At 43.7% G+C, this 20,480-nt stretch overlaps 1 protein-coding gene and 1 long non-coding RNA gene across 8 annotated transcripts in view; one reads left to right on the forward strand and one right to left on the reverse strand.

The window, feature by feature from the left end:
• The window catches only part of LOC147755399 (uncharacterized), a 112,299-nt gene extending 91,904 nt beyond the window's left edge, over positions 1-20,395 (reverse strand). Inside the window, exons 1-3 of one of the 2 annotated variants that reach the window (XR_015329210.1) lie at positions 19,871-20,395; positions 16,167-16,449; positions 1,480-1,637 (exon numbers count right to left, since the gene is read on the reverse strand). This is a non-coding gene — a long non-coding RNA (uncharacterized LOC147755399). The remainder of the gene's footprint in view (positions 1-1,479; positions 1,638-16,166; positions 16,450-19,870) is intronic. The other variant, XR_015329209.1, reaches the window with a different exon arrangement.
• LOC111251690 (uncharacterized) overlaps positions 1-20,480 on the forward strand; it is a 169,766-nt gene that overhangs the window by 109,354 nt on the left and 39,932 nt on the right. The window lies entirely within an intron of this gene.

Genomic DNA, 20,480 nt, shown 5'->3' on the forward strand with positions numbered 1-20,480 from the left:
AATATCGCTAGGAAAGGTAGCAACGGGGCGCTCTTCAGATCTTATCTTTGCGCCTACCCAACTAGTGACTGCCGATATCTAGAGAAAAAATCACCAAGCGCCACGCTGACGACGGTAAAAATGGAGCATACTCGCCAATGAGTCAAAACAATATCAAATGTCTACAATCTACTGGCGTGTCATTACAACCTCATGTTACGATATATGGCAATACGGGACGTATGGCGTTTGATATGGACGCGGTTAATATCTACAATGAATGTAGGGATAAAAATAGAAAATACTGATAAATTGATGTTCGTTCGCTTTGTGGTTTTGGTGCGCCTTTTTTCTCAGTCCGTTATTATCTTCCTTTGTATCATTCCGTGTATGCTGCACATAGGAGCAAGAAAAAAATAATCTACCGATTTAACTGTTTTGGCCAAGCGTTTCGAATCGGCTGTCAAGTTTAGCCGAGACATCTGAATTCGCAGAGATAAACTAATCTGCATTATTTCTTGCGTTAAGCGATTCCTTCAAGATAATATCAGGCCAGGTTTGTTCCCGTAGTCGCCTTTCGTTCGACTTATCGATTGTGTGTCCTCACCTCGATGCATACTTCGTCAATGTTTTAGGCCATATAGTGGAGATAGGTACACATATCATATTCTAGTCACTGTAGCCTTTACGATGACGACGGATCAAGACGAGCCGATGCGATCAGGTCAGTAGGTGATTTACGGGCGCCAAGCTAAGCTAACGGAAAAAACACGACAAAGATTGCCTAATTTCTAGACTAATAATAACGGGCGAGGGAAACTCCGAAGGTTAACAACTATTTTTGCTCATGAAAACCCGTTTTTGGCCCGTTTCGAGGGGTCTCTTTGCACAACAATTTGCACTAGAATTTTTCGACTTCGTGTTAGTATTAGATGGGGTTATATTGTTGTTAAATTTGATATTGGATTGAATTAAACAGGATATGGGAAACAACAGTTATATATATATACTATAGAGGAATATTTAGCGAAACCGGCTTGTTACGTGTATCTATGCTCACCGCCTAGGTCAGCTCTTATCGATCGAAACAGTCGGGTTTACCGGTAGAACAAATGGTACTAGCAGCCGGACGAACGCAACCCTTATGGGAAAATTTAATGACTAATATGCGAACTATACGTAGCACCATAACATTTATTTTCAGTCGTTGTAGATAGAGCGTGCGATATGTCTGTGCAAGGATGAACGAAATTGCAAGTCTTTTCTAGCCTGTCGCGCTTGAAAGCTTCAGCGCAAAAATGAACCTAGTCGTTACGCGTCCTAGTCCTAGTCACTAGTGGAAGTTGAGATAACGACCGAAAATAATGAATCAACATGATAAAAGTGCTCGTGTTAAAGTGAAAAAGTCTAATAAACGTACTCGTTAAATAAACTACGGAAATCAGTGATTGTATGGCTCGTTTTGGTACGAATAAGCAACTGGTGGTCGTCTTAACTTACTTCGTCGCCTTACTTCTTTGAGGATGGAGACGACTGCCGTCAATCGTGCCATGCGTCACGGCCTTTTGATGGGCTTGACACCAACGTCTACCAGGAAGTTACTTCCTTCAGAAACGAACTGTGACCCTAGACAAAAAGTAAGCAAAGAAGGGAAAACACTGCAAAATCAATTAGAACTGAGCGTACATAAAGCAAATTCGTTACGTATATAAAACGTACGGGCGAATATGTAATCTTCGTGTACGTTCCCGAAGCGGCATAGCGTCACACAGGGAACGCTAGTGTTCTATGAATAAAAAAAAAGTGAATTAAAAAGTATCTTGTTTAGGTCGGGCGAAAGTGCTCTTCACTTCTGAGAAACGTAACTTCTCGGTGTTCTTCAACCCCAGTCAATATCATTTCTCAATAGCCACGCAAAGGCTGATGAGGGATTACTTGCTATTACGAGCGCTGTCAGATAAGTCCTGATAATTGTCGAGGATATAACAATGAGAACTTTAGCCTTGCCGTATATTGAAGGTCATAGCTCTATCGTATTAAGGAACAATTTGATTCGGAGTAGCTGAAGAACTTCGCGGAAAAAGTATGAAAATTGTATTTTGTCCATATCAAGTCGGTCCATTTTAAAGTTCACTGAATTTGAACCAGTTTTTGAGCTAACGAGCCGGATAGATCGTTGTCTGATTGCGTATGGAAACATGTAACTAGAACGTGTAAAGCGGCACGTACGGATGCGTTAATTTCAATACTAATTGATAATAAAAATAACGACACGTTCATTTGACGTCTATTCCGTAGAACGTACGGAAATAATTCAAATAATCCGACCAGCTCGTAATTGTTCCATAGCAGTCAAAGCACATACGGCGTACACTTAGTATGAAGAAGAATGCATCGTATTGGTGATGAACAAATATGTATGCACGCTGAGCCTAACGCTGAATCAACACCCCCGACCCACAACGCATAGCTGTGGCCACCTAGGATTACAGAAACAGAAACGAAAGGCGGCAGCTCAACAAGCTATTGCTGATGATTCTATCATACTAAAAGATGCTAGGCGTTACGAGTCGAAATACAAAGTGCTTCGTTCAAGTCTTCACCGAATAACTGGTTGATTGATCGAGTAGCGGCCATAGGTGAAGTAGCAGAGTGTGAAAACGTCTCGAGTAGACAAATACTATCAACCAAATCAAAGAAGCAGCCCATTAGCTATTCAGTAGCCGTTGTAGACAGCGGGGCCGCCAGCAAACTCGAGCGAGTGTTTTTATAACAAAGTGCCGTTGATCCACAGTCATCTCGAGTGCCATGATGTTACCAAGCTGGTGTGCATTGTGGGCCCATCAAGCGAAGCTTGTTGAAGGGGTTGTTGTTGATTTGTCATTGAATCGAACATCATCATTATCATCAGCGGCAGCAAGCAGAAGCCACGATAGTAGACCTAGACACTCACTCAACAGAGACTACTGATGATGAGTTCACTATAGTACTACATTCTATCTACAAACTCAACAAATAAAGACCAACAGCTCTCGCTAGAGCACTCGATGCTAGTCGGTCGTCGGCCTAGCAGTAACTAGTTCATGGTCGATTTTATCGTAAAAGCTTTTCACATGGTAGCCTGAATAGTGGCGTTGACGCGGGTGAGCAACAGAAAGACGAAGAAAACGAGAACGATGACGACATGGACGAAGAGACGTTGCTACCTTGTTCGATTGACAGACAAGTCGAATGCGCTGTTCGTTAACAATAGATATGTATACGCACAAACCCCACTTAAAAAAGCAAAGACGAAGATTCCGTAGAGCACCTGAATTTGGCGCCACTCTCCATGAAGCGATCACTGTTCGTTTCATCTGACGACCCGTGATCGATTTACTGTGATTCTTATTGGTGTCCTCGTCATCGTCATCGTCATCGTCGCCGTTTCCAACGGCCCCTGTTGCCCCCTGGCGGTCGTGTTTACTGATTTTGCATCTGTGGCGGCTTTCTGGCTAAAGGTCGCTATTCTACATTCGCGTCGATGTGGACCACTCAGGGTTGGCAGGAAATGGCAAGTTTTGAGTAGAGAGTCCTTCAAACCATTCGCCAATAGTCGAGCTACGCTGGCTGGTCAGACTAGTTAACGGAAGCTCTGTCAATCTACTGCCATCGACGCTTAGGCCAGTTAGACGACAGGGGTGTAATGTTAAGTGATAAACAGTTGTTGGCCACTCATCATCGAGCTGGATGCACTCGACACATACAAAAGATTCAGACATACCTACATATGCGACGGCCAGCGAGTTCAAACATCAAACGCCCCAGAAGCAACCGCATGTAGCAGTCTGTTTATAATCGTTGGTGGCTGAGTTGTTTGCTGGGCTGATGAGGTATCCTATCTTCCCTTGTTTCAATACTCGGCTATATCCACCAGGCGGCTTTGCCGGGTGTGCTGTACTGTTAGTTCATACATTTTACGGATTGCGTTGTCAAAAATGATGACACTTTGCGTAGTCTAGCTCCCGGTGCACGCAAAAAAATGTCGAGCACAGACAGGTTTCGAAATGCCTGAGGAATGTTTCGTATATAAACGTACCCGTGTGGGCACTGCATGTCATTTCAACTAACTGAAACAGATGAGGATATTGGCAGATGTTCAATACTATTCAAGAACCATAAAGTACTTTAAACCGAAACGTTTTTTTACTTTCCTACGGTTTGCCCAACGCGTATTTGCGTTGTTGTATAGCAACATATATAGGTCTATTGTTGCCGCTACCGAAAGCAAAAATGTTAACGATGCCTCCTCGTCGAAGGTCTCATTTTATGCAGTCAATCTGCTGAGTGAGTTCCTCTAGGCGATGTCCCCGTACTTTACAAAACGTACGTGTAATCGCACGTAGACATTCAAGAATGGTCACCGCCACAACTTTTGCCATCTTCGTCACCTATAAAAGCCTTCTTTTTTGTTCTTATTGCCTTTCGTGCACAAATTGGTGATTTGCCACATAAAATTAGCACCCCTAATTCTCCTTCCTCGCCGTATACCCCCAACCTTTTCCAGCTTTGAGCCTCTCAGTCCAATTTTGAGTGTTATACAGCCGGCAGCAGCTTTTGAGGGGGTCACCCGTAAGGCAAAGTCCCGCGCCCTACCTCATTGGTTCTCCACCTACGGTTAAGGCCCCGCTTGCCCGGCACCGCGCTTAACGATTTCCTCATTGACTGCTTTCCCTCCAAATACTTCTTCTAAACTACGCAGCCAAACAGTGTAAGCTGTAGGGTCACCTACTAGTCACAGTAGCAGGCTGTACGAAGACGGTACGTTACAGTCGGCAACGTTACTGAGTTATATATATATATATATATTGTGTGCAGGTCACCGCCACAGAGAAGCCCAAAGCAGTGGGAGTGTGGTGTAATGCAGGAAAGCAAAATGCATCATTAGCAAAGCAGTCATCATCGACCACTCGCGTAGCTTGCGTTGCTGCTACCGGAATCGGCCAATGACAATCGAATAAGTCCAAAGTAATCCATGGGGCAGAGGTATAAAGCGAAAGACTCTGCAGGAAAAGCGAGAGATTGCCAGTGGATAGCACGAAGAAAAGACATCTACTGGACAAGGCGAGGTATATATATATATATATATAACTCCCAATTTCGATTCTACACCTCAATAGACGTCCCCTGTAAGTTGTATCGCCAGCAAGCCGTGTTGTAGGAGCTGCTCAGCGCGCTTGTTGCCTTTTCTACTTGCCGTTTGCCTACCTCTACACCCCCCGCCTCTTAGGTCCTCAGCCTTTGCAGGGCTCTCGTCGCTCCTTCCTTCTATTGACTGTTCCACCGAGTCATCCCCTATAGAAAGAGCGCGACCCTGCTGCGTGAACTCTTGCAGGGACCGGCTACAACGAAGAGAGCTGGGTGAGCGAGCGACTGCTTGCCTATCGCTGACCCTCCCAGGAGAAATCTGCCTTCATACAAATGTTGCGCTTGTCAAGCGACACACTGCTCATTCGTCGCGGTCATAATCTGTCACTACTCAGACACATCGTCGTGACGTGGATTTCACACCTCGTCTGCTTGTGGGTGACATATTCAAGGACTAACGTTAGCAAACACTGAAACGAGCTAACTGGTCCCAGTTCGTATAAAATGCAATGGCCCCATACAAAGGAATGAATAGGTTAATGTTATAGTAAGTATAGAGCCGACGGATCTGGGAAGGATGGAATTTATTATGAATGTAGGCGAAATCGACAAGTTTCACGAAAACTATTAAGTATTGCCTTTGTTAGCAAGAGGAGGTGGCTGGGCTTATTATTATTTCGCGTATCAGCTTGTATGAACTAAAGGTTAGCTAACTGGCCCGATGGGTTGAGAGCAATCTGGGGAAATGATGAAAAGAATTTAGTACGTACGGTTGAAAAGGTCGACTCGGAACACGACAGTCAGCAAATACGTTTAGGATAACGTACCAGGAAGCATTTATTGACTTCCTTTGTTGCCCTTTAGCCAAGAGGTGAATAGAAGTGCTTCGATGAATTCCTGAGTAGTGCGCAAGTTCGCAATATCTAGAAATTGATGATGCAAATATAATGTCAAAAATCCGTCCTAATGCTCTAATAGATGTAATAGTTTTTTATAGTTACTGCTTGGATAAATGCGTGTTGCCACAGACACACACTTCCATGCCATATCCTGATGATATGCATTCGACCTGTCACTTAAGTGCGCAGGTCATTACAGGTAATCGCCTAAAATATAGACATACTCTACAAAAAATTCACCGCCGGTAGCTCTGTTGTCCGCCTTCAACGTATATAGCTACGTACATGTATACATACAGCTATTTTAATATATGAATACCTCATTAGAAGCTTGTTCCGGGCCGCCCTGGGTGTGGGATCTTCTTGGGTTTTGCTGACCAAAGGAGACCATAAAAGATCAGCTAGAGTCTCGTGGTTTACCTCTTGCAACACTGTTGTACGTAAATGAGCTGAACGAAAAATTTTCATGACGCTGCTACTGCTATAGGGAAAGGGCGCGCTAGTAGCGTGTCAGTATGGCAGAGTGGCAATGTTTCTTTAGCTAAAGCTTTGGCTAAGGCATACCTTGAGTCCTTTGCTCAAATCCCGCCGTTGCGCACTCCGCTGCGATGTGGGTGGCGACTGGCAAACGTCGTTGAGAATGTGTCTCGTTCAGCTCCATATAATCTATATTCACCCACGCATTTCTCACCATAATCTCCAAACCAGGTAGCGGGAGGCTAGCGGAGAGGGCGTGGGGGGGGGGGGTAGAACAAGTAGGGTAGTCAGGCAGGCATGGCCAGGAGACAGGCATATATTTTCCTGTTTAAAGGAGAAGGCCGATGCTTGCCAGATCGCCGCGGCTCTCGAAGCAACGCCAGCGGCACTGATCTCGGGGGAGGGTGAATTTTAAAAGAGCTCCGCTCTCTCTTTTGTGTCTACGTTGGCCAGGGAGGAACACTCTCATAGAAACGGAAACGGGGCTGAAACTAAGACGATGACGACGAAGAGGACCGACCGACCGAAGTCGATAAACGGGCATAAGTAATATATACGCAGAGGCGGTTGGCTGACTTGTGTGGCAGTGGCGGCCAGGCTCAGGCCACGGCTCCGTCGCCATAGCTATTGCTTTGCGTTGCCGGGCTGCCAATGGAAGCTTCGGTAACGGGCAATGAAGGACTGCGGATGTTCGTGGCAGCCCGTATATGTGTGTTAGTATTAGAGCGTGTGTGTGTGTGTGCGTGTGTGTGTATGAACGAAAGGCGAGAAGGTCGCGTTAGATGGGTTGGTAGGCTCCGCCGCCACTAACGGCCGGTGTTGTAACAGTCGAAAAGATCCCTCGAGGACGGAGTTTCTGACGACCCTGCCGCTGCTACGACTGCCGATTCTCAAAAGGATGTTTCAGAGGAGTTACGAAGCTGGGAACACCGATATCTCCGTTTCAATCGTCCTATGAGCTCATAAGCTATGGATGTGGCTCCCCATCAGTGGAGAAATGTATGCGCGATGTGCAATGCGCCATGCAATCTGCTGTGGGAAGTAGGGCCCAGAGCCCAAGCTCCTAGCTGAAGCTATTCAAGGCCGCCCATGTCTTTTCCGCAATGAGATATGGTTAGCTATATTTTTCAAGAATTCTCCAACGAGAATAGAATATTTCCGATTTCTAGAAGCTGCCATAATCACCACGTGATTACAAGTATTATAATTATTTACTATATTTTTTTTATCAAAGCTTGCCTTGTTCGTCTATCTAAGGTACCGCTTCGTCTAGTTTTCAGTAGTCGGGGCATTACTTATAAGTAGAGGTAGGCAATACTAAGCATCTACGTTGTGCATAGGTTCGCAGCGCTGGATTTTGCTATCCCTGCCTGGCCGATCGCACCTTTTACCTTAGATCTCCCCTTCGTACAAGACCTGCGGCCAAGTCGGCTGGAGGAAGTGCAGACTAGGTGGTATCTGCGAAGGGCTGATGGCAGACACGGTCCACTTTCCGCTCCACGACTAATTTCGCATGTAAATGAATTTCCGCTCTAAATGTAACTTCCACCTTACTGTAGGCACCGACATCGTAGCGGTCGTATTGGGCGTTAGCAGGCGTCACATTGTAGCCATTATGCTTTTCCGTTTCATAGTACTCGCGCTTCTGGAAATGAGGGTGGTGAGACAGCACCGTAGAAAAATTTTCTATGGCAATGACGCGCCTTTGCCGTTTCTGTTGGGGCATCTTGCTTAGTAACCCCTGCTGCTTTGTGCGAACGGTGCTAGCAGTATACGCAGCTACGGTGACGGCAACATAACATAAACATACAGCCACCGCTGTAACGGTGAAGAAATAGAGGCATACAAGGTTTCCTGGTAAAGGGGTTATAGAAAAAGGGCTTCGTCGGAGGAGATCAGACTCGTTCCATTCCTCCCAAACTACTACTACCTCAACCACTATAGACGTAGTACCTTTAAGTATAACGTGGTGCAAAAACGTAATTAGCACTGATCCGTGGCTTGGCACTGGTAGCACACAAACACTAGTAGCTTAGACAGTAGCAGCAGCAGCGAACTTTGCCACCCTGGCAGGGCGTTGAAAGAGCCTTTTGAGAATGGACGAAAATGTCTAAAGGAGCCCAGAAGAATGAGGATCGAAGAGGCTCGCAGAAACAAAGCTGAGGTTGTCTAGCAACCAGCAAAATGGCTGCCTGATAGAGAAATAAAAATTGCCATTTATATTCTGTGTTTTTATGCAGTAGTAACGTGTCATACAAAAACAACGTATCTCTAATGATTTGTTTCGTTGGTAAAATTATGCATCGTGTTTCGGCTCCCCGTCGACAACTTTCATATATGTAGAACCGTACGTATATTACATATACATAACTGCGTGTACAGGTGTAAAGTAAGAACTACGATCTCTTTAATTTTTTAATGCTGTTAGTACTACTATGGAATCTTTTTTGTAAATATTTTGTGGATTATGTGACCTTTTTATGTGGTGCTATGTTTTAAGCGAAGAGCTTTGTGGTATGTCTAATGCTATTTAGTATACCCCTTATAATAATTAAGAGGAATTAAACTTTCTGGAGGTGATTTTGAAGCTCAAATGTATGCAAAATTGCACACGCTAACTATGACGTGAACATAATAAAGAAGGCGGGTCAAGTGAGACCAACGGGGCGTCGCCGTTGGCCTAAACCCGTCTCCTTATCCACCTTATCGATCTTTAAGTTTATAGGTGATTAAACGCCGCCTCTTAGCCGATTGATCTGTGCCACGTGATCAGCCTAGATCCATCGTTTCACCTCACCTCTTTTTCTGATGCATGGAGTTACATTCACATATGGTCTCATTCCATGTTCGTGTGGTTTAGAGCCACATGTGGAAATCTTATGCTGCTCGGTATGAGCTCGGTAGCCGTGTATTTACCCGTATATACATGCCTAGAAAATATTTTATCGGCCTAGTTTGTCAATTAATTTGTAAGCTGGCACATGGTAATGAGCACATCCTTTCAGAATAAACTGACCCTCGTAGCGCTCTAAGTCTCCAGTCGCTAACACAAAACAGGCCTGTTTCTTTCCGTTCTCTCTCACCATGAAACCCCTCACTTACCATCCGGGAATTTCGTCGAACCGCCTTTTTCCCGTCGGTCCCTAACAAGTTTGTGGCTAGCGTGTGATATCAGCTGCCGCAAGCACCCGTGGTAGTAGCTGCTACTTTGTATTCGCCTTGACCGATGTGTCGAGATGTGTTCGGCCTCACGCCTGACCTACCATCATGACCGGCCAGGAACGCCAACGTGTGCAGGCCAAGGGCATCTCTACCAGTTTCTGTCCAACTTTCCATCTTGTAGATCTCCCTCTTCCTGATCGTGTTGCTTTCTACAGTCGAATCGCAGCGACACTTGGCAGCAGTACCAGCAGCAATCTGCAGGCCATGCGTCCTTCTGTCTTCAGCCCCTTCGTATTGGCTTCATCAGGACGAGAGATATGCCGATCACGGCGATCCCTCGCTCCCCGCCAGCTCCTGGCTGGTTCGTCTGTCCGATGCTGGCTTGCAAACCTATAAGTCCCTCTTGCTGCCGCTTGGACCCCACCAGAATTGAGCCCACACGCACACATGTTTCAGGCCGGTTCAATGTGTGTCTCTTAAAGATATGCTGCGCTTGTTTTGGCTGCTGCTGATGATCCGATAACGGTTCGCTATGACCGACGGACCGGTCAGCAGCCTGCTCGTTAAAGCAACTATCGACAGACGTTTCCAGTTTGCATCGTCCTGCGTTGATTTCCGTGTGTGTCTGTGTGTGTGTCTGTGTGTGTGGGTGTGTGTGTGTTTTGGGCGTTGCTGTGTACATAGTGTAGCTAGAGTTGGCTACGCAAGTCAAGATAGTCGCGCGTAGGACTCTGCTGACAAAGTAAATTGTGCTCGGGAGCTGTGCCCAGTTTCTCCGGATGTCTAGACATTATAACTTTTCATATTTGCTGGTCTTCGTGATCCTCGCTAGGCGAGATGCTTTCGTTTCTCATTGAGTATGAGTAACTAAGTTTCTCCTAAGTACAAGTATGAAAAACTGCAGCTAGTATACAAGGCTGCGTAAACTAGCGTATATCTGTGGTAAAAGTATTATTGGTAATGGTCATGTTTATTCAATATAACCACCATTGACTGCGATTATAGCTTCAATTCGGGCCCTAAACAGCTCACAGGTTCATTTCGAATTTCCGCTTTACAATCCTGGAAAGCCTTCTCGACACTACGACTAACCGAACACACGTTATCGTATCGAACTTTGTCAGTCTCCCGCTTAATAACGTTCCATACGTAGTAATTGAGCGGGTTCAATTTTGGGCTGTACGGCGGCCATATGTGCTTGTCTCAGAACGGCCTTCTTAAGAAGTCAACTCTGCATTAATCGGCTTGTGAGACCTGGTGCACCGTCTTGTCGGTAGTCGTGGTCTTCCTTCAGACACTTTAACTATTTACGGTCGTACAATAGCTTTTGAACATGCAAGTAAGTTTCTTTAATGATGTGTTTCCTTTTCTGGGAGAATTATAATTGCATAAAGTGTTTTTCGCTAGGTACCACACTTAGAATATGAACTTCAACCAAAACTTTGCCTTCACTTATAATATGCACAACTTCTGATTCGAGATCGAACCACAGATGACTTGTTCGCTTGATTTTTTACCAAAGCAAAAATAAGAAAATGATCGTCAAATATCCTATTATTATGATAGATGTCCTTGAGTAGCAGACACGACAAATTAAATCTTCAGTCAGGGCATCTGCCTGACTCTTCTACTATATGAAACATTCGTGAACAATGCCTTACGCCGTCCGCTCACCCATGTCAAATTCGTTTACTAACGCCGCGACCGAAATAAAGGGAAGATTTAGAAATGCTCTTTTCGACAGCAGCGATTAAATTTGGAGGTTTGGGGAATTCACCGTTTTGCTATACTGTAACCTGCTGATTTGAGACGTGGTACACTATCGATCTGGGGTAACCTAAAAGCTTCATAATTTCGTTGGAGGGTTCGTTCTACGCATATACATTGAGTAATAATAGCGTGCACATAAACAGTGAACAGTACCTCAATTAAGACAAATTTTAGCAGACTGTCTTTCATAACGAATACGCCTTCGTCCGCTACGCCTGATACCAGACAAAAGTCAGTTCTTTTAACGACAAACTTCTCATGATAGAAAACAATGGTTGTCTTCGCAGTTGGAAAGGAAACAGACTACTATTATTTAATCATACTCACTAAGCGGGCTACTATCAACATCAAGACCTTCACTGAAATTCACGGTGTATGTCGTTGTCAGTTTTTATGCGATCTTTGAAAAAAACAAAGGATAATTCTATGAGGAGAACCAGAAGATCCTCTATGGCCTTTGAATTTAAAGGATTAAAGAATTGGTCAAAATGGCATATTTTTTTTATGCATCTGGTTTTTTTCGTACGGGAATCAACGACTGTTTTAGTGAAGAGATTATTAAATGCTGATTGGGCCGGTCAGGTAAGCTCTATAGATGATTGTTTTTGAATACCTTTTCTCTATTTCGCTTTAATAACTTTTTGATTATCTCCAGTAAAAACGATTAAATAAATTTTGACTGATCAGATGCACCTTTCAAACGTTTTTGTAATTTTTGACTATTTGCATTTTTAAAAGCTTTGGTGCGCTATCAACCCCAGAATGTAATTCCGTTGAACTTTTCTTTGTGCGTAGCGTATTTGAGCGATTCCTTACCGAACCTAGTGGAATGACGCTTCTAGCAATCCCGTTTTAGTCTCAAGCGTATCAAGTTTAATAGCATAGTTAGCACTCTTATATTACAGTCCTGGGTAAGCTAGCAAACATTCAGTCATTATCATGAATGCCCTTTTCTATAGTTCTTTTCCAAAAAAAAAGTTCCCTGTCCGAGAACTCGCAGCACACTCCGGCCATAAAGTATGCACGACTTCGGCAGCCGAACGTCCAGTCCCGTGCTGTAACACCAGCCGGCTATATCTCCATGTATACGAATATCGAAATGCCCCCTTTAGCCTCTTAGTTCTCGATATGTAATTCCCTTACTTCAGTTCTTCAATTATAGTGTATGCTTCATCCGTGTTCGTTACTATCCTTGAACCTTAATCCAATTTACCTCGACCAGTCCAGATCATTTCTGCTTCTCTCCCATTGTTATCATTCTGTAGATTTTCTCTGTAGACCGCCACAGCCTATACAATATGTTCTTTGTATTACATCATTCATATCAATGACAACAACGTCACAGTGATCAGTCATGATCTGTGCCATGTATAAAGCGCCTGTACATCACCGTTGGCCACCTCGCGTCTCATCTGCTTTTGTCTGTGATTTTTAAATAAGTTCTATGCAATAATCGGGGATAGGTTATTGGTGGGAGGGTTCGTGATTCCTAGGGGAAACCAAAGACTGCAGACTCCTCATCGCAGATCACTTTGACTAGATTTTTTCGTAGTACCTTCATACGGGGGTACTCACTTTAAATTATGCTATCCATTGAGGCGCTGCTGTAGGCAAAAAACAGCAATGACTCAAGGTCATAGAGGCCTTGGGGATAACGAAGCCGATTACGGTCCTATTGAAGCCGCATACATCTATACTCCAAGTTAGCTATATACATATATATATATATATATATATATGTATGTATATAGCTAACTTGGAGCTATATATATAGCCTAAAGGCAAAGATAATTATTAACTCTAAGTAGTTATGGTGAATATACTAATATATCTAGGCGGCTATATTTCATGTATAGGTGAGGCACGTAAGGTCTGTTCTAGAGAGGAAGACACGTTTGTGTCGCGTATTATCATGATTATGTTCAACTTCGAGTACACATTTTTCGATCTGGTTTGCCCATAAGCTATTTCTAGCCCTGAGCGTTGGCGTATACCACTTGCATGTCCTTGACTATAATTTTGGACAAACAGAAGTACAGCTTTTATTTTCGTTGTTATACAAAATGTTGCTTTTATCATAATTTTCCTTACCATTTTTATTTAACCTAGCAGTTCGTGAGCCAGACCGTTTTCTTATTATATTATCCTTAGGGAAATGCTACTTTCGCGTGTTCCGTACTAAAAGTCAGAAGACAATTAGTAGAAAAGAAAAAAGCTAAGAAAGACGCTAGGAAAATCATGTTTGTTCGTTGGCTTTTCTGGTAATCTAACCGTTTTCAGCCCATGTGATGGTGTGTATAATGTTTGTGCTAAACTGGTCGTTGGACATTTTTAGTCAGCCTTATCTATGGTATTGTAATGTAATGCGTCCATTTTATGCAGAAAAGCCACGATAATTGACTCTAGCCCTATTATTTACCTCGTTTAGTTCGCGGTTGTTACTTTATCTTTTGCTGCCGTTGTTATCTGGCTTGTTGAATAGCTGACGCCCTGAATCACGTCGATGATAGCTGAGAGACATTGTCTATGATAGCCTTTCAATGGTCGCTATTCTTGACGACCTTCCTGTTACGCGTACCTATGTATTCGAATATGCATGCAGTACATGAATGCAGACGATAAATGTACTATAGCACGCCTGAAAATCAGCGTATGTAAATCTAGGCCATAATAATTGTAATGACGACAGGCATGCTATACAACGTTAGCAGCGGAAGTGACCATAACCAACCTCACTTCTTTTCAGTGTCCTCTTATTGCTTACAGAGATTTACAGATTTGTCTTTCGCTCGTAACGCCGTCCCAAGACGCCGGTGTTTTTCACCCCATTTTGCCCCTGGAGCTACATCCCATACGCTCTTTTCCGTCAAATAACCATAACTACATCAGCGCCATCGGTCAAGAGCAGACTCTCCCATATCATCGTGTAGTGCACGTCTCATTACCGTGTGCACGGACGCTTGTTAAATGCGAATTCAGAGCGGAGATGAGTACGTACATTTAAGTACGTTCAGCAACTTGCAATAGACATGAATAATAGTAGCGAGAACTCAATTTAGCCGCGGGCTTCACTACTCTCTGACCAGTACACTATTGCAGCTTTACTAAGTAAACATAATACCGCGCAACTCTATAAGAGTCTGGATTTAAACCGTAGACTCTGTTTAGCGCTCGTTGGTGCATGGTCATATTAATTTATGCCGCAGAACCTACTTTGTTGTCCAATTAATTGCGTTGTGTTGCCGTACACAATACACGGCCTATTCAGGCTAAAAAAAATGCCACAGAATCGAGCTCTTTTGCGTGCTACAATCGCCCATGTGGGCGATTGTAGCACGCAATATGGGGCGCCTACATTTTACCGACACCCTCTGGATACAAATACATAATGTAATACTTAGCATAAATTGATGGTGTAATAGATTCTTTTCCGGGCAGAGCTACACGATGAAGTTACAGGAAAAAAGAGATAGATACTCCTGCCGTTCTCTTAATCATTAGCAAACTACCTACCATGCAGCCATGAACAGCAAGTCAGTGATGGAGCACAGCCTTATTTGAGAAAAACGGAATATTCAAATAGGTGGAGAGCGAGAAGAAGGAAAACGTCCGCTTATTTGATGATTTTAAATGAGACCGCTCTCTCTAGTTTCATTCTCTCGCCCACAGCCTCTATCTTCCGATCGTCAGGCCGAGACCTAATTCCAGTATCATCAATTCTGGTCATCTACTGGTCCAACTAATACATGATAATGAGCATGCATTACGATGTGATTGCTACTGCATATGGCTAGTCGACGCCACCGCTAAATTGGCTCGCTACCAGACAAGACTAGACGGTACGAGGCAAGCGATCTTGCCTAAATCAGACTATACTGTATCAAATAACAACAACAGGTTACCCCCTGATCGTTTATATTGTTGTCGTACCGACCTATGTAGCTATTATCGCATATATGTTCTTCTGTGCGCTACCTTTACAAGGTCGCAATCGGTGATTTTGTTTAAATAAATATTGGTGAGTGGAAACCGATGTTGATTGGCGCCGCGGGAATGTTGGAGATGGATGTGAAGCAGCGAAAGCAAGAACCCAAAACCGCCGACCCACTTACTATCCAGTATAATATAAATACTCATATAGCTTTCCCATGTAGGGTCGTTTCGAGCGGATAGGTAACAGTGGTTCTCACGCATCGCCATCAGATCTGGATTGTCGGTCCAGCTAACGATAAGCTGCGGCTGTTTGCTCGACTAGGTTAATTTGCGCTCTCGTCCGGCGGCTCTCGTAATAGCCTTATTCTCAAAAAGAGTTCCAAACTGCTAGTTGGCCGATGTAACTTCTTATTTTACGCCATTGCTAGCGTGGGTTAAAAGTGTTGTGAATGGGTTCTGAAGAAAGATGAAAGTAATTTTCGCGCCCTACTGATCTTTATACTGCGTTGGTCATCAAATCGGTTTAGATAGACAGCTATGATATTCCTTTTGTAAAGGAGATAGAACGCAGAAATACTAAGCCCCCTTTTTTTTGACACTTCTTCTGATTCTGCAAAGGTAAACACGCGGAAATTGTCTACGCTGGGTAGTTACTTTTGCCACGACTAAATACTTCACCCGATTGACTAGCATTTTTATCAGTGAGCCATAAAAGTAAGAGCAGTTAAAACTGTATAGTTTAGCATTACTTCAGTCAACAGATAACGATTGCCTGTTCCTACCAACTGTGTATTTGTTAAGATCCATCGATTCACTCACATCTATTAGACGCCGGCCGATAGTCGACTGCATTGAACCACGAACGTTGAGGACTTCAACATATTCACAGCAGAGTCGATTTTTACACCTGTGGAGACCGGTCGGCTGGAAACCACGAACTTCTCCAACATAGACAGACCCGGACAGAGAATCAATCCATGTTTTACTTCAATCACAAACCGATAATGCATAATGCTCAGTTTTTGCTATGGTACCAAACGTCCGTAAACGTGTAGCTTCTATGGAAAACGTCCTTGGTGCTACGAGGTTTGTGTATCAGCTTCTGGAAAGTTGCCATGCTAAATTGTTAATTTTTTTCTACACATATTCTTTGAGCATTTGATTATCGCAATTAGACAGACTAGAATTGATACGTTATAGCGTGGAAGGCACCGCAGCCCCATTTCTGTCTCAGGCAATACCACCTATATAGTATATACGCTTGTGATGTCTGTCTAGTTGTAATAATCGAGTGACCCGCATGCCGTTTACTTTTGCTATTAGCAGATGTATCTGCAGGTAGCAGATCTAGGACCAGCAACAATAGAAGTAGAATGGAATATCGAAGTTGATCATTTGGGTCAATTGTAAGAGTTCTGTTATTTTTCAAATCATTACTTGTTACTTATTAATGAATGCCTCTAATACCAGTAAAATAGGTAAAGAAATAAATATAAACACATGTCAAGGGGCATATCGGCAAATGAACCTAGGTATGGCGACTGGATAATCAAGTTAACTAATTTACTTTGCGTCAGAACAACCAGTGAACTTACACTGCATCTTTAAACTAAGTTCATCAAACCTTGTTTTTGTTATTTATGCAGTAACAGCACATATTGAAACGGCCGTAAGCCTTTTCGTGCAGAGCGCCCCAAAGGGTGTACGTTTGCTGCTTTTTCGGCCGACTTTCAGATTTTCCGTGACGTGTGAATATTTTCTGAAGTTTGTGAGTATTTGTTGTGCTGAGGCTCTGTTCTGCCTTGCCGTGTTCGTAAACAGGTTTGCTGTAGGTTCCTTCTTCTGGTATCGTTTGTAATGCACGCTTTTGTAGATATCGTATCAAGTCGTTATCTAGCAAGCTATGTGTCAGTCTTCGATTTATGGCTGCATAAAAACGTTCATCAAAGATCAGAAACGTACACTAATGGAACGGTATACTATTGCATAATCTGCAGTGTTGCACTTTAACTAAGCATAGGTATATCTGGGATTCGGATAGCATCGGTTGACGAGGAGCTATTGGCCCAAAGACAAAACGCAGAAATTGATTATTACCCGAGATACTCTGCGTGTACCAGTCTATGTGGGATATAATTTGTTCCCCACACACATCCAGGAGCGCCTTTTTTGAATAGTATTCATGTGGTTACAGTTTATCAGGGGAAAGAATATGGCATTCCGTAAGGAGACAGGGACGCGGGCAACAAACTGGCTATGTCGCATGGTCGAGTTGAAAAACAGAGGTACTCAGCTGGCGCCGAAGTGAGAGGGAAATGAATCTAGCGAAGTACAAGGTGATATGGTCCCCTTTTAGCTAAATAGATTCCGCCGGAAATATTAGGAGCAGTACTGCATATTGCATAGCATCTTTGAAGCCGGTAGGTGTAATATATGTCCCTGTTCTTGCACTTTTGTAAATTGTATTAAAATGTGCTTCCTTTCTTTAGTAAGAAGTGTTGATTGTCCACTTCCTGTGTTTACTTGAGTGATCGAATTAGGGTATGCTCAGCAGTTTTTCATCGATTTTGACCGAATCATTTCTCCGTATTGGCCCGTCATCTGTCTCGAATCACGATTTGTACGATATACGCTTCGAACGACAATATAGTTTCGTTTGAAGTCAACGTTCTCCCTCAGCCATGGAGGAATACCTAGCATCTATTCTTAAGTACCGCACCTAGAGTTCTAGGATATTCCTAAATTCTGGGGTTTTAGAATATCCACAGAAGTATTTTAGTTTTTCGAATGAGAACGAAGCACTCTTCAGTCTTAGCTGTCCGAATGATCAAAAAAGGTTTTCACCGAAACCGAAACTGAACAGTCATCGCTTGCAGCATCACCGTCGTTGGTTCCTAGACGTAAAAAATCGCTCTGCGTACCTCTTTGGGCACAGGCCTGATCCGAGTTTTTAAGCAGGTCGCGCATTCGTCGCTGGCTTTAAATTGGCGATGAGGACGAACCGTAATGGAATAGATATATGAAGATAGCACTTCTTCTGATGGAGCTCCACTTGATAGAGTCCGACGGAAACGAAAAACCAATTCCGTTAAATTGTTCCTGTTGTGCGTGCACGATGTCATCGGTGTTTAAAGGACACACAATTACGTTAGAGATTAAAATGGTTTAAGCGTTCGCAGTAGCGGAGGCGACCTAACCATACAATAAACGCGTCCAACTCTTAAAAAAAAAGGATTAAAGGTTAAAGGAGATAAAAAATGATGATCAAAAGCATGAAACAAGAGTGAGAAATAGATAACTGAATTCTGTGAGCGTGGGCAAATCATTTGCTGTCGGACAGCATCGATTTGGGCAAGTCGTCGCTGGTTACATGAATCCGTGATCCATGCTTCGTAGTGTGTGTTTGTCTCTTTGGAGCGAGTTCGGGACGGCGGCGGCGGCTGCTGCGAAAGTTCGATCCAAATCAAGCCTAACTGATGCGTGCGTACGAGATGTCCAGTATTATGAAAGCAACATCATATACGGCAGCGAATATATATTTAGACTCAAGGAAGCAATTAGATCGTCATCGATTATGAAATTAAGTTGGTAACTTGGTTGGCCGTACTGACCGTTTCATTCATCGGTAAAACCCTAAGCAGATTAGTCAATTTAACGATAGCTAACTATTCAATCTGTGTTATGAACAGCCGATACACGTTAAATGGGAGTGAAGAAAGGCAAGAGAGACACTTCAGTGTTAGGAACTAGCGAGAGTATGGAGTTTCTTCAGTAGCAACACTAACAGCGTCCAAGTGTTTCCGTCCTATATTTATCCCGTAGCCACTGGCCACATTGTTCTAACCACTTACTCAGCCAAGCTCCGGAGCCACCAACTATTCTACTAGATATTACCCACTAGACCGAGCCATTGAAACTGTTGAGGTTCGAACTTCCGATATAAATTGGCTTACGACACTATCGACCATCGACTGGGAGATGACACTGTAAATCTCACTCCGCTGTCTCGTAGCGCAGATACGGAAGCGATCGGGACGCCGAATCGGGCGTACGTGATGACAATATCATTATAGGAGCTCACATTATACGACCTCGTCACCATACGATAGACTACTTAGACGTGTACCGCACCATATTATAGATCACCTAGTTTGAAAGTTGCCCTAGGTGCCACTAGGAAGGGGCAGACGCTAATTCTGTGCTTCATCTCATCGTGCTTCACCTGCTCACATTTACTTTCATATACGAAGCTGGTATGATACGCCTTTGCGCAAGTGGAGGATTAAGCCAACAGTAGCCGGTTAATGAATGTTCGATAAGAATTTACGATGGCTGATCCTAAAATTAAAAAAAAAAAAAAACTGGAAGAAAAAGGAAGATGGCGAAAAAATCCGTCAGAAGAGTGTCAGATTTTTAGCCACATCCGCAACCATGCTCGCGTTTACTATAAGTCCAGACTAGTATATTTGTACAAATATGATATATGTTTGCAATGAAGGTACCTTCACCGACATTACACTCACCGTTACTCAAACGCTTTCTAGTGATTCTGTTGTTGGAACACTTGAAATCTTCATGCGCATGCCAACAAGCCAGCTGAACCACCATACGCTAAACTCAAAATAGATTGAACTTTCCAAGGTCTCTGCTTCGATATCCTTTCTCAACCTACTTGCTTGCCAGCCAAACGAACTCGACTGGGCGGTACCCCCAGTTTTTTCCTGAAGTAAGCATTGCGTTCTGAACACCCATTGAATGTACAGGCACCGCAAACGACTAGCCGTTTGAAACAGCTACGATATTTCTACTGGAACATAGCGGCAGCCAGATAGGCCATCTGGCGAGCGCGAAGCCGCCGTCTGTGCTAAGGACGGTCCAGTTGGCTTCGTTGCCATTACTAGACGCCTCAAGAGTGTGTCCGGCAAAGCGGGGTTTCGTCTTGCATCATTGCATCGCTGCTGGTAGCGGTCGAGGGAACGGACGACGAAAGCACAATTTCTACAATTCCATGACGCCCTCAGTGTCTCTCTTACACATTCGACTCCTACTGTTACTCGCTGCTTGCGAGTCCTTTACAAAGGAGGCAAGGCCAGCCGCGTACGTACACCCACACACGAGACAGACCCTTCGACA

The sequence above is a fragment of the Varroa destructor genome, unplaced genomic scaffold (assembly GCF_002443255.2).
Source record: "Varroa destructor unplaced genomic scaffold, Vdes_3.0 BEIS01000005.1, whole genome shotgun sequence".
Taxonomy (NCBI): domain Eukaryota; kingdom Metazoa; phylum Arthropoda; class Arachnida; order Mesostigmata; family Varroidae; genus Varroa; species Varroa destructor.